At 38.5% G+C, this 12,617-nt stretch overlaps 1 protein-coding gene across 16 annotated transcripts in view; it reads left to right on the top strand.

Annotated features, from left to right (window-relative positions):
• Lmntd1 (lamin tail domain containing 1) overlaps window positions 1–12,617 on the top strand; it is a 340,293-nt gene that overhangs the window by 245,514 nt on the left and 82,162 nt on the right. For all 16 annotated transcript variants that reach the window (XM_058576414.1, XM_046435441.2, XM_058576413.1 and 13 more), the window contains one exon: window positions 3,957–4,099. The gene's annotated coding sequence lies outside the window, so the exon portion shown is untranslated. The remainder of the gene's footprint in view (window positions 1–3,956; window positions 4,100–12,617) is intronic.

The following is a 12,617-nucleotide window of genomic DNA, read 5'->3' as shown; positions in this document are numbered from 1 at the left end:
GGCTCAGCAGTCATGGGCTTCCTTTGATCACCCCCAGCCACACAGGCCACCATATCAAAGAAGGCTTTTTGTTCAAAGAAAGATCACTACTTAGGTGAAGACCAGAAGGTAAGTAATAAGCTGGGGAGTCTGAAATTGAGAGGCTTAAGAAGTTAATATGACCTGAAGGGACCTGAGCTGGGGGCCCAATGGGAGGAGATATGGAAAGTTCTAGAAGCCCCCATTTCTACCCAGAGGTAATAGAATAGACTCATTTCACAGACACTGTTTAGTGACAGCCTTGATGTTATAAGTATAGAAACAGAGGCCTGGGACCCCAGTTGCAGTGGTATAAATGGTGAGGCTCAAACCAAAATACCCACCTCCTGGCTTTAAAAGTGCATTCTGCCCTTTATTGTTATTACCCTAGTTGGAAAATTTTATGACTTTATATTAGTGAGTTGTAGTGGAAAGATGTTATAGTTTAGGAGCCTGAAAAATGCAAGTTCAAACCATGCAGTGTCAAAAGTTATTGGTTGAGGGAGTTTTGGATATGGTGAATTCAGAGTCACACTATTACTCAAGCAGAGCTGACCATGCTACCTTCACATTCAGTGGATAGGAAAAAATGAGGAGTAAGTGTGAGAGGAAAGACCTAGCTACATAGGCATCCCCTTTAAAACTGCTCAGGTGTATGTGTGTGCATGCATACATTTGGTAAGTGTGTTTATATGTGTTTCTGTGTGTTCCCAACACTCTTAGAGTTGTCATGACTGTCATAATGCTGTTATTCACTTTTGGCCTGCAGGATTCAATTTTTCCATATGGCAACTAAAAATAAGAGAAAGTTTCCAATAAAAGGGTAATTTATGAACACTGGGGTGGGGGGCATGCCACTTTATTTACCTTTAGACAAGAGGATACATGTGACTTGTTTGTAGAAATGCATTTTTTTGGTGTAAGGATTTTTTATTGTTGGTGTACAAATATGGTTAACTATAATTACTCTTAAGCTAAACAATACATAAATAATGCAAATAATGAGAGCTCAATTTACTTTTACCTTGGACAAAAATTAACATTAGAAATTTATAAAATCTATCAAAGCTTCATACTCTATCTCATTATACCTACTTTGTAGTAGTGACTCTACCTACTCAGACAATAGGAAATGATTCCTACACTACCTGTAACTGAATATTAAAACTGTATTTTCTATGAAAGAAAGGGGATGGCCTTACTCTGTTCAGTTAACTTTCAGCGGTCAGCTTCTCTAGTTGAGGCTGGCTAGCTGTTCTTCTACTCTAAACAGGACAAGGTCTTTGGTTTTATCCTTATTTTAACCCTTTAGCATTGGTCTCTCATCACAGCTGTTCACTGAATATCTTATCCTAGTTATCTGGTTTGTAAATGAATGCTTCTGAAAATAAGAGACTAAGGTGAATTGGGAGATTCTGGTAGCTTTGTAGGTGATAATCAAATGGCAAACTTGAAGGATATTCTTAAGCCTAAGACCTATGATTCTATGATTAAACTACTTCTGAAAAGAAAACCACTTACTCAGGAAGAACTCCATTTGCCTCTCTTCTCATGGTTTGATGGTTGTGTCCTTTTCATACTTGAAAGGTGTTTTCAGTGCATGTTGAATTTAAGATCAGTCCTGCAGGGATCCAATGGGTCCTATCCAAGTGCAAGCCAAGTTGGTGCCAAAGCCAGTTGGGCTCCCAGATCACAGCCCACTGAGAAAGTCTGAGTTCCTGAGGTGCACAAATGCAGCCACATCCCCGGGAATCCTGAGGCAGGACCAGGGAATTTGGATTCTCTCATCAGGCCCAACATGTGAGCAGTCAAGGGCTGTCCACAGCAGTTGGGGCAGAACTGCTAGACTCTGGATACAGATGAGGGGGGGAGGGTGAGCCATGAGAGAGGGTCTCAGGTAGTTTCTGTCAACAGGAAGGCATGTCTGATGGTGTGTTTTTAGCATCTGTTAACCATAAATGTGGCACATAGATGAGAGTACAGAATCAGAGGAGATAGCTGATATTATTGGAGAATGAGATAGCTCACTTTGGTGAATTTTCCAAACATCTGGAAAAAATGTGTACATTGAACTCATTTTCAGGGAAACTTTTAAAATAGTCTGTACATTTTCCTGTCTTTTAAAGCAAAGTATGAGTTGAAGTTAAAACACTAGGCTAGTCTTTAAAATAGTGAAGCCTTGAGGTTTATTAAGCTCTGGCCAGTTTCCTGTCTATACAGGAAATCATGAAGTTTCCTCAGGATGTCATATTAAAAGTAATTCTTGTGTTTACTTTATTCTTTTAAATTTTGCTGTCTCCAGGTGATACGGTCTTTGTTATATATAACTCTTCTCAGCGTGCCCACCTGTATCAGCACTTGTCTCCTTCCTTCCCTCTGCCAACTTATTCTGATTTAGCTGTTTAGGACTGGATATGCAGGTGTGTTAAAAGTATGTATAATATAAGAAAAAGAGTCCTGGAAAAATCTAGTGGATTAAGAACTTTGATGTTGGAACGTCAAACTTCAAACACATATTTTAACTACTCAGAATCCCTTAGGTTCCTTTATGTTTTGTTTTTGTAGCTGAGATTCAGAAGGGTTATCTCTGAATATGTGAGGCACTAACATAATTGTAAATGTTATTTGACATTGTAGATTTGCTATCACATCTTGTATAGAATTGACAACAGAGTGAGGTTTAATAATTATTTGTTGCACAAATAATGCATTGACAAATGAGGCACAGTGTACAGTCTCTGCCTATAAAATTCAGCTACATGCTCAGGGAAGCAGAAAGCAGAGGTAGGTGTTAAGCATTAACTAAGTATGATGTGGATAAAAGCCAGTATTGCTGGTTTTATTTTGTAGGGGTCACCAATTTAAGGTCAAGGGGAATGCTAGCCAGCACAACAACCCTGTGGGTCACGCATAAGCCCTGCAGTTCAGACTCTCACCACTACTGTGTTGGTTTACAGTTGGCTAAGTCACATGGTTAGGTGTGCCCTGCTTGGCGCACCCTGAAGGTGCCTGGATTTTTAGGCCCCTGAAATTGTTGTCTTATGAAATCATGATTGAGTATTCTTACCACAGAATATACTTCTAGATGATGAAACACATGTTCAAAACCTAGACCCTTGATTCCCCTCCAATCCCACGTCCCCTCCTTCTGCAGCCTGCTCAATACCCAAAACCTTAGGGCTATTCCTCTCATTATTACAAACCCATATTCACCCCATCAGCAAATCAGATCACCCTTGAAAGATATTTATAACTGGGTGTTTCTCATCATTCCCACTGCTACTATCTTGATCTGATCCCCATCTCCTCTAACCCAGATTCTTGTCAGAACCCCAGACGGCTCTATCTGCTGCCACCCCTGCTCTCCACTGCGGTTTAGGATGGAAGTAAATCCCATCCGCTTTCTGTTCAAAACCCTCTGTTAGTTTCCCATCTCACTCTGTAAAAGCTCAAGTCCTCTGTGTGGCCCACCACCTCCTCCCCGCCCCCACATGTATTAGTCTGTCTTCTCCCCCAAGAATGTACTCTTCTTCATGGCAGGGGTTTGTTGTGTTCATTATTCTATCCCTCATGTGTAGGATAAGGCCTTGCTTTAGAGGCCCCATAGACATCTGTTTAGTGAGCAAACACATGAATAAGTGAACAACAACAACAAAAAGGACAAAATGATTTATTCATTCAACAGACATGGGGAGACATCAGCCAAAGGGTAAGTTCTGGGGATCTAGTGTGCAGCACTGGTGCTGATGGATACGTAAATTAATTTGGTTGTGGTCATTATTATACAATGTGTCTATATATTGAATCAAATCATATTAAAATCAAATCATATTAAAGATATACAATCCTTATTTTGCAATCAAATACTTTAAAATTCTAAAAAATTGAATTCAAGAACCCCTTCCTAAAACATGCATTGTGTGTTAACTTCATGCCAGACCCTACTCCAGGCCCTTGGAATATTCCAGTGAACAAATCAGAAGAAAACTGCTGTCGTGAAGGTCAGTTGACAGGGAATAGAGAAGAAGAGAGCAGACGAGGAAAGCGGCACAAGACAGCAGTTAGGGGTCCAGTCCCTGAGGTAAGCTCACCTGGACTTGACTCTCTTCCCTGCTACTCACCTGACTATCCTGAACGAGTTACTTAAGGCTTTGAGGTTTCAATTTATCTCCATCTGTAATGAGGGGTAAGGTATCTATTGCATAGTGTTGGAGAGAATTGTGATAAAGCGATGAGGCAGTGGGCATAAAGCATTTGACACATGGCAAGAATTCATAACTATCGGTCATTAGTAGAACAAATTAAAATATGTAGCCACTACCACCTGGCTTCCAGATCTCTATTTGCTACGTGTACTGGGGGAGTGGAGTATAACCCATGAACAGAGGTGACCTGGTTGGTACCTGAAGATGCAATACTAAGCTTAGTACTTTTAAGTTCAACACAGGAAAGGGAATCCATTCAGAGAAAAGTAAAACTGAGAGCCTTGCTCAGTGAGAAAGAAGTATATGTACCTGGAGCATTGACTGATGGGAGAGTCTCATAATAACTGCAGGGTCATTTTGCTGTGGCAGGAAAATCCAGGGCATCTTGTTGAAGAAAAAGAAGCATCTACCTTGAAAATGTAAATCTTACCCATTTTCCTACCCTCCAAAAAAAAAAAGGAAAGAAAAGAAAACAGAATCCATAACATTTATTTTTCTAACTGTAAAAATTAGAGTTGAGAACATAGAATTAAATGGAATTAGACTGAGAGGGCATTGAAGTTCCCATTACCATATAAAAAGGTCTATTTTGGTGAAATTCCCTTTGAAAACACTGTATGGGGAATAACTGTGGCTATTGCTATTCCATAAAACATAACCATATATGGGAAATATAGTTTCCTCTGGAAGAGAAGCTCTGTTGTCACTTAAAGTAATCTATGCAATAGTGAAGCTTTTCTTTTCTCCCTCTCAGCATAGTACACCAGGATTTAAAGCAGATTTAAAGGAGAGTCTAAATCATAAAACAAACATGGTCACATATGTGTATATTGTACATCCCCTGAATATTTATAAAGCTGAGGCTTTTGGAGATGTGGAGTTCAACAGATTCCCAGAGAAGGGCTAGACACTATTCTAGCTTGGGTTATTTGATTAAAGCCAGAATTTACATGTAGGAAGGACAAAAATCTTACAACCAATGTTTCAACAAAGGAGGAATTGGCATTTCTATAATCAGTCTTGAGGAGAATTCTTTTGCATTACTTATGCTCAGGATCACTTGAGCATCATTTTGCCAAAACTAGTCCATCCCTGGGGTATGAGCAGAGAAGGGAAAGGCAGAGGTGCCAGGGAGGGTCTCCAGGTTCTGGGCTGAGAAGTGGCTTTGGAAAAATGGCAGAAGGAGTGCTTGCAGTCTTCCATCATTCTCTCCTGGATCTCTGCCTGACTCCCCAGCCAAGTTTCCCTGTAGAACCATCTGGAGTTGTGAATACTGTATTCTCCTGAACAACTTCACAGAGCAAGTTCAGACAAGAAAAGGGGACCTCAGTTTTCTTGCAACCATTTTTATGAACTGATTACAAAAGGCAAACTCAGGTCTTTGTGTCTGTTATATATTTTATATGTACTGGGAAGGAATAAAAAGGGCCCCGGTGTATTTTAGCTTTATTTGTTGTATCTTTTGTCATCTGGAACTTTTACATTTTAAGTCAGATCAATAATGTTCTCCTGTAGGTTTTGCTTTTTGTGTCTTACTGTCACATGCCACATATGACACTTCAGTTAACAATGACCTGCATATATGAGGGTGGTCCCATAAAATTATAATGGAGCTGAAAATTCCTGTTGACTAATGAGTTGGTAGCCATGATCTCGTCATAGCACAGGCACTACTTATGAGTTTGTGGCAATGCTGATGCAAAATTTGTATATGCACTGCGGGTCACATGAAAGAACAGCACATGTAATTATGTATGCTACATAATACTTGATAATGGAAATAAACAACTATGTTACTGCTTCGTGTGTTTTCATAACTGTATTTCTATAATTATTTTAGAGAGTAATTCTTTTACTGATACATATGTAAATAAAAATGGTACTGTCAAAAAACATGCTCTATCACCCTGGCAGCAGCCTCATGTGTCTTTTCACTGCAACAGAGGGTCATGTCCATGACTAGCCTATACTATCTCAGTTTGCATAACTACACTTTAGATGTTCACACAGGACAAAATTGCCAGATGATGGATTTCTCAGAGCATAATCTCTTCTCTTAAGTGATATGTGACTGTATTTAGATTATATGAAATTGTAAAGCTAATTAACTACATATATATCTTTGAAGAGCACATATTTTCAACCCAGCAGTTCTACTCCTATGAATATATTCCAGAGAAACTCCTGTACAGTTGTACAGGCAAATACCTACAAAGATGGTTTTTGCAGTATTGCTTTCAATGGCAAAGAAATTGAAAAAAACTAAATATCACTGACTGGGGAAATGAGAAAAATACATTGAAGTGACAATTTGAGTGTTCTATACGAGTATGTTAATCAATGGCTAAGCCTGTTTGCTATTTAGTGGAAAATAATTTCACATTGATAAAGTCATTTGATAAATTTCACTCATTCAATGAATCACTTCTAGGTTTTAAGTACTGTGCTAGGTGCTATGTATACATCAAGGTAGAATTCTGGCCTTCTTGGAGCTTATAGTCTAGCCATTTTTGAACTTTATTAGCCAAAGTAGGATTTGAAGTTAATTTAGGAATATCATTAGGTCAATTTAGCAGTTGGTTTGGTCTTGGACACAATTATTAAATTATATTGATAAGTATTCAAATTCATGTCACATGATTTAACCAGTTACAGAGCAAATTCTTGGTTTTCTGTTCAACCATGGCCCCTCCTGAAGATCTCATCACAGGAAAAGATCTTTGTAGAGATTTAACATGTTGCTTCAATCCAAAAAACAATGTACCTTTTAAGAGAGAAAATTCTTAACTCAGAGCAACAATATTGCAGGTATCACAAATAGTATTGTAAGTTAGACTTTTTCAATTCTTCTCTTTCACCTAAGCCAGTGGAGCTCACTCACAGCCACACAATAGAATCACCTGTGAATGATTCTACACACAGATGCCTGTGCTCCAATCAAGACCAGTTAAATCACACTCTCCAAGGTTTTAGCTGTGGACTTGCTAGTGACTAACAGGCATATTGGTTGAAATCAATCAAAATGTCCAACTTGGGTGAAATCCTGTATTTATCTGGCACATAACCACAAAATGACAAACAGAAAGTTATGAAGGCAGTTTTTAAATTGTGATGATAAATGACTGGAAAGGTAAAGATTGAGGAAGAAATGGAAAGAACAGCTGCTGGGGTCAGACTAGGGAAGTTTATCCACACAACACACTAGCTGTTTGAGCTCATACCTTAGTATCTTACTGAAAAGTATGGACAATAATACCTGCCTTTCATGGGGCTAAATAAAATATTAAGTGTGTAGAACACACCTGTCCAAGCTCTGTGAAACCCTCTTTGACTCAGGCGGAATCAAGCACTCTCTTCTCTGGCCTCACACCCCTTGCCTGAGACTAATGTCATTCACCTATTTATCACTTGGCCTTTCAGTTGATACACTTTCTTATCTACCTCCCTCTCATAGTTTTCTGCTAAGTATATGAAGAATTTTGGAATGAGGAAGATCATTACATCATCTTAAGGAATACACATCCATTCTTATAAATGAAAGGTTTTCATTTTTATTATCCCTTCCCATTCTCACTCTCTGAGGAAGTAAAAGCCACTAGATGAGAACTTCTGCAAGCTCCCCAGCCTCTATCCACATGTGTGCCTGTGCCAGTGCCCCCGAGTCCCTCTATGACTTCACATGCTGTGACTGTCCATGCTGCTAGTAATGGCCAACTGCTCTACCTGTCCAAGAGACTACAATCCCTTCTTGGCTGCTCAGTAGACACCTGCTTTCTGGCTTTCACTGATATTAGCAAAGTGACCATTTTTTAACACCTCAGAACCAAGAGGAGATGTACTCAGGACTGCACAGGCACATGGGGGTTCTTGTAGAACTCACTTATTTTCTATGTACTATTTGCTAAAAATAAATAAATAAATAAATGCTTTACTAAGCCAAGCCTCAGCTTTAATTATTAAAGTTAACATTTTATAGCTTTTAGAGAAAAGCAAAACTAAACCAGAGTTTGTAAGTCCTAAGTTATTGGGCAAGTTACTTAACCTTTCTGGGCCTCAGCTTACTCCTTTGTAAAATAAGTCATTATAAAGATTCAATGAGGCAGAGTTTCGCTCAAGTCTGGCTAACTAAATGTTGGCTATTATTATTGAATTATCCAAGTCTTTTTTTAAAGATTTTGTAGAGAGCCCTTTAGCAGTCATCCTAAGATAGTATCAGTCATATTTCTTTCTTTATCTTGCATTGCTGATAGACATTATTGCTATTTCATATGGTATGAGGGATGTGTGTGTGTGTGTGTGTGTGCGTGTGTGTGTGACCTGTCTCCCCCTTCTAGAATTAAACATCATGATGACAGGGAGTTTATCAGGTCACTGCTGGATCCGGAATGGTTCCTGGTATAAGGTTGGCATTTAATATATAATTGTTGAACGAATGAATGATTACATTCCACATGCCCACAACTTAAGGCTGTATGATTTTAAAATAATCTTAAAATAAGATGAAATAAGAGAAAATTTACATTTAAAATCCATCCCAGTAGGCTCATTTTGAACAACTCACATTGTTATGAAATATTTTCTTATGACAACTAAATTACTAGCCTTAAGAAACAGTTATGACAAATCCAAATTTCTTTCCTTTCACTCTCTAATTTATGAATTGAAGAACTTGTGGTCACTCACTTTTAACTTTTGAGTTAAAGACCATTAACAGATCTCTCCTCAGCCTGCCCATTTCTGGACTAAGAAATCTCAGAACTTTTACTTCTAATAGTTAAAAATATATGATTCTATATGGTTCTCTTCTGACCTTGACCAAAATCTTCATATCCCTCTCTGGCTTGGAGTTCAGAATTGGAAGTAGCGCTTCTAGTTACTACAAAGAACAATTGCTGAGTTACCTCAAAGCTCTGCTCTGGTTCTATTTATATACTCAGGTATTGTGCTTCTGTGTTTTAGGAGTCACATCACTGACTCGTAGTAAGCACATTATCCACAGTGACCTCAGGGACTTTTTCTGCCTACCTGCACCTTTCTCTGTCTCTCTCTTACCTGGTGAGTCAGGAGTTATTTTGCTGCCTAAGTGTCTCCTTTTTAACTGAGCTTCACTCTATTTTTTTACTGTTTTTATGAGCTGAATGGTGCTCTTGCCCAAAACTTATATGTTGAAGTTCCAATCCCCAGTACTTCAGAATATGACTATGTTGGGGGATGGGATCTTTACAGAGGTGATTAGTTTAAAATGGAACTATTAGTGTGGATCCTCATCCAGTATGACCAATGTCCTTTTTAAAAGGAGAGTAGAACATAGACACAAATAGAAGGAAATGGTATAAAGACAGAGAAAAGATGGCCATCTACAAGGCAAAGAGAGAGGCCTCAGAAGAAACTAATCCTGCATCACTTTGGTCTTGGAATTCTGGCTTCCAGAACTGTCAAGAGCCAATTTCAGTTGTTTAGTTGTTAACCACCCAGTGTGTGACACTTTGCTATGGAAGCCCTAGAAAGTGAACACAGCCACTTTTCCTATTTATCAAGCTTACTTGTCATGCTGATCTGATCTCCTAAGGTACTAGACTCTCTAATTGCTATTCTATTGCAGTTATGCTCTAGTACCCTATTTTCTTCTGGGATTCTAAAAATGAATTTTAGAAGGAACATACCTTAAAAGAGAATAGCCACAGTGTCTGTTGGACATGAGAGTGTCATAGAAGGTAGATGAAAGTTCAATCCTTGTCTCAGTTCACGGTTGACTGCTCTGTAGGATGTCTGAAAAAGCACAGCTTCTGCAGATGTGCTGGGTTAGAGGTCAACAATAAAGCTATTACCCAGAGACCCAAAACCTGATGATTTTTAAGTGGCCTTATCGAGGTCTGTCTACTCACTACTAAGAATGGAGCTATAGAAATCATCACTATGAGGGCGGTTGCAAGGAGGAATAAGAGAAGTCAGAATGGAGCTAGAAATGGCAGTTGAGGAGGCAAGAAGACAGATAGGAAAATGCTTAGTAATGAAAAGACAGAAAGGAAAAAGACAATGCTCACCCTCATCCTTTGACCTCCCAAACCCACTGACTTGCTCTGAGAGCACTTTTTTTAGACACTTTTTTTTTAACTCACTGGCAGCACTTGATGTTGATAATCATTCCCTTCTTCCTTTTGAAAATGTCCTCTTCCTTTATCCACAAATTGCTCTCTGCATTTCCTCCTTCCCTCTGGTTGCTCTCCAATTCTCAGTGTCCATCCCCTCTAGCCACTCTCCACTGGTAGTAATATTTGTTTTTAACAAGCTAATTTCATCCCTGTGTTCATTCGTTTATTTGTTGATTCCCTTGTCAAATATATGTGAGATTTTATGTGCCAGGCACTAACTATACAGAACGACAATGTGAATTATCAAATGAGACCCATTTTCATTTTACCAAAAGCCTTCAACACCCAACTCCAAAGGAATAAGTAGCAATCATAATAGTTTACATTTTTGTTGCCATTTCCATAATACTTTTGTATATTTTATGTCATGTGATGCTTATAGAAACTTCCTAAAGTAGATTGGACAGATATCATTTTAGCCTCAAAATAGGCAGGCCCACTCACAATGGTTCTGACTTTCAGGTCTGGCTAAAAAATGTCAAACTCAAGACCTGTCACAAGTCTTTTGCTCCTAAGATAATCATGATTTCACTTCTAATCCAGTCATGATGTCAGAGCTAGTTGTCCAAATGCCCTGAAGATTAGAGGGAGAATGGGATTTTTATGTTGTATTAGTTTCCTGTAGCTGCTATAACAAATGACTACAAATATGATGGCTTCAAATAATACATTTATTCTCTTACAGTTCTGGAGATGGGAAGTTCCAAATGGGTCTCACTAGGTTGCAATCAAGGTATCTTCAGGGCCTTTCTCCCTTCAGAACTTCAGGGAGAGAATCCTTTTCCCTTTGGAGGCTGCCCTCAATTCTTGGCTCATGGTCCCTCATTACGCTGACCTCTGCCCTACTGCTTCCATCTTCCCATTGCTGCCTCCTCTTCTGCCAAAACTCCCTCTGCCTCCTTCTTAGAACATTTGTGGCTACATCATTAGGCCAACTGGATAATCCAAAATAATCTCCCCACTTTAAGATACTTAATTTAATCACATCTGCAGAGTTACTTTGACCATATAAAGTGACATTGCAAGTTCCAGAAATTAGGACCTCAGTGTCTTTGAGCCATTATTAAGCCTACCATAGTAGCATCCTTTATATTATAGGAGGTGTGAGGGACTACACTTTTTAAAATACAAAAATAATTCATCCCATCCCTTTTTCATTTTCCTGTACCCATATAGGTTTATCAGTGCTTTGTTCATTGAATAATAATAAATAATAATAACAACAATAATAATTATTATTATGGAGCTCCTATGTGAGTCAGACACCATGTAAGGTACTGAGCATAAAACAAGCAGATAATTAGATAGTAAAGGAACATATAAGATTGCATTCCTTTTGCCTGAGAGGTTTAGCAAAGATTTCCCAGACATGAAACTGCTTGAGTAAAGTACTAACTAACAGTAGGAATTTGTCAGGAAGATAACACGAAGAAAGAATATAGAAAAAGGCACAATTGTTTTCCAAAGCCCACCAGCTTGAAATCCACTGTGTATTCCAGGAACTATGTATGGTTGTTCAGTACTGCTAACAAAGTATTATGGTGTGTGTGTGTGTATGTGTGTGTGTTTGTGTGTGTGTGTGTGTGTCCATGTCCTCAGAAACCTCAGATAGGGCTGGCTAGTTGTAGAAAATGCTGTACTTTTTTCAGGCTGTTTACTCATTTGTTTTAACAAAAAGCATTTAAGTTACTCTGAAAAGTCCTAATTTTGCTATCTTTCCATCAAATGCTACCCTATTTTTCAGTGAACAGTGGAAAGAAAAGCTCTAAATCACTCAATAGACACAAAAACCTTTGAAAAGGTACAATTATGTCAATGACTAAGAGGTTAAAATAAGCTTAAGCAGCACTCTTTCTCCCTGGATTGAAATTTTGCTGTTTAAAGGAGAAAATGCTTTCACTGATAGAGGTTTCTTCCTAAATTCTACCACACATAATAAAGAGAAAGCAACCAAAGGGGAAAGCTTAGTAATCAGAAGTGTTGAGCAAAGGAAGTCCAAATGTGGAAGGAACCATTTTTATCATATTGGTATAAAACAAGTGCCATTCTAATCTAACTTTTAAATGCAAAACTCTTGCTCCTCAAGGAACTGAGATCAGGTTCATTTTTCAAGACCACCTGCCTGGAAAAACAGAGTCAAAGGAATATCTAAGCAGAACATTTGGTTACGTGTGTGAATGTGTGTATCAGAGAGTAGGGAGAAGTCCTTTATTTTTCAGTTCTATTTTGGAGAGTTTTCAAT

The sequence above is a fragment of the Marmota monax genome, unplaced genomic scaffold (assembly GCF_021218885.2).
Source record: "Marmota monax isolate L192 unplaced genomic scaffold, Marmota_monax_Labrador192_F-V1.1 WCK01_AAM20220418_F8-fsc00012, whole genome shotgun sequence".
Lineage (NCBI taxonomy): Eukaryota > Metazoa > Chordata > Mammalia > Rodentia > Sciuridae > Marmota > Marmota monax.
This window is presented reverse-complemented; position numbering and strand designations above follow the sequence as displayed.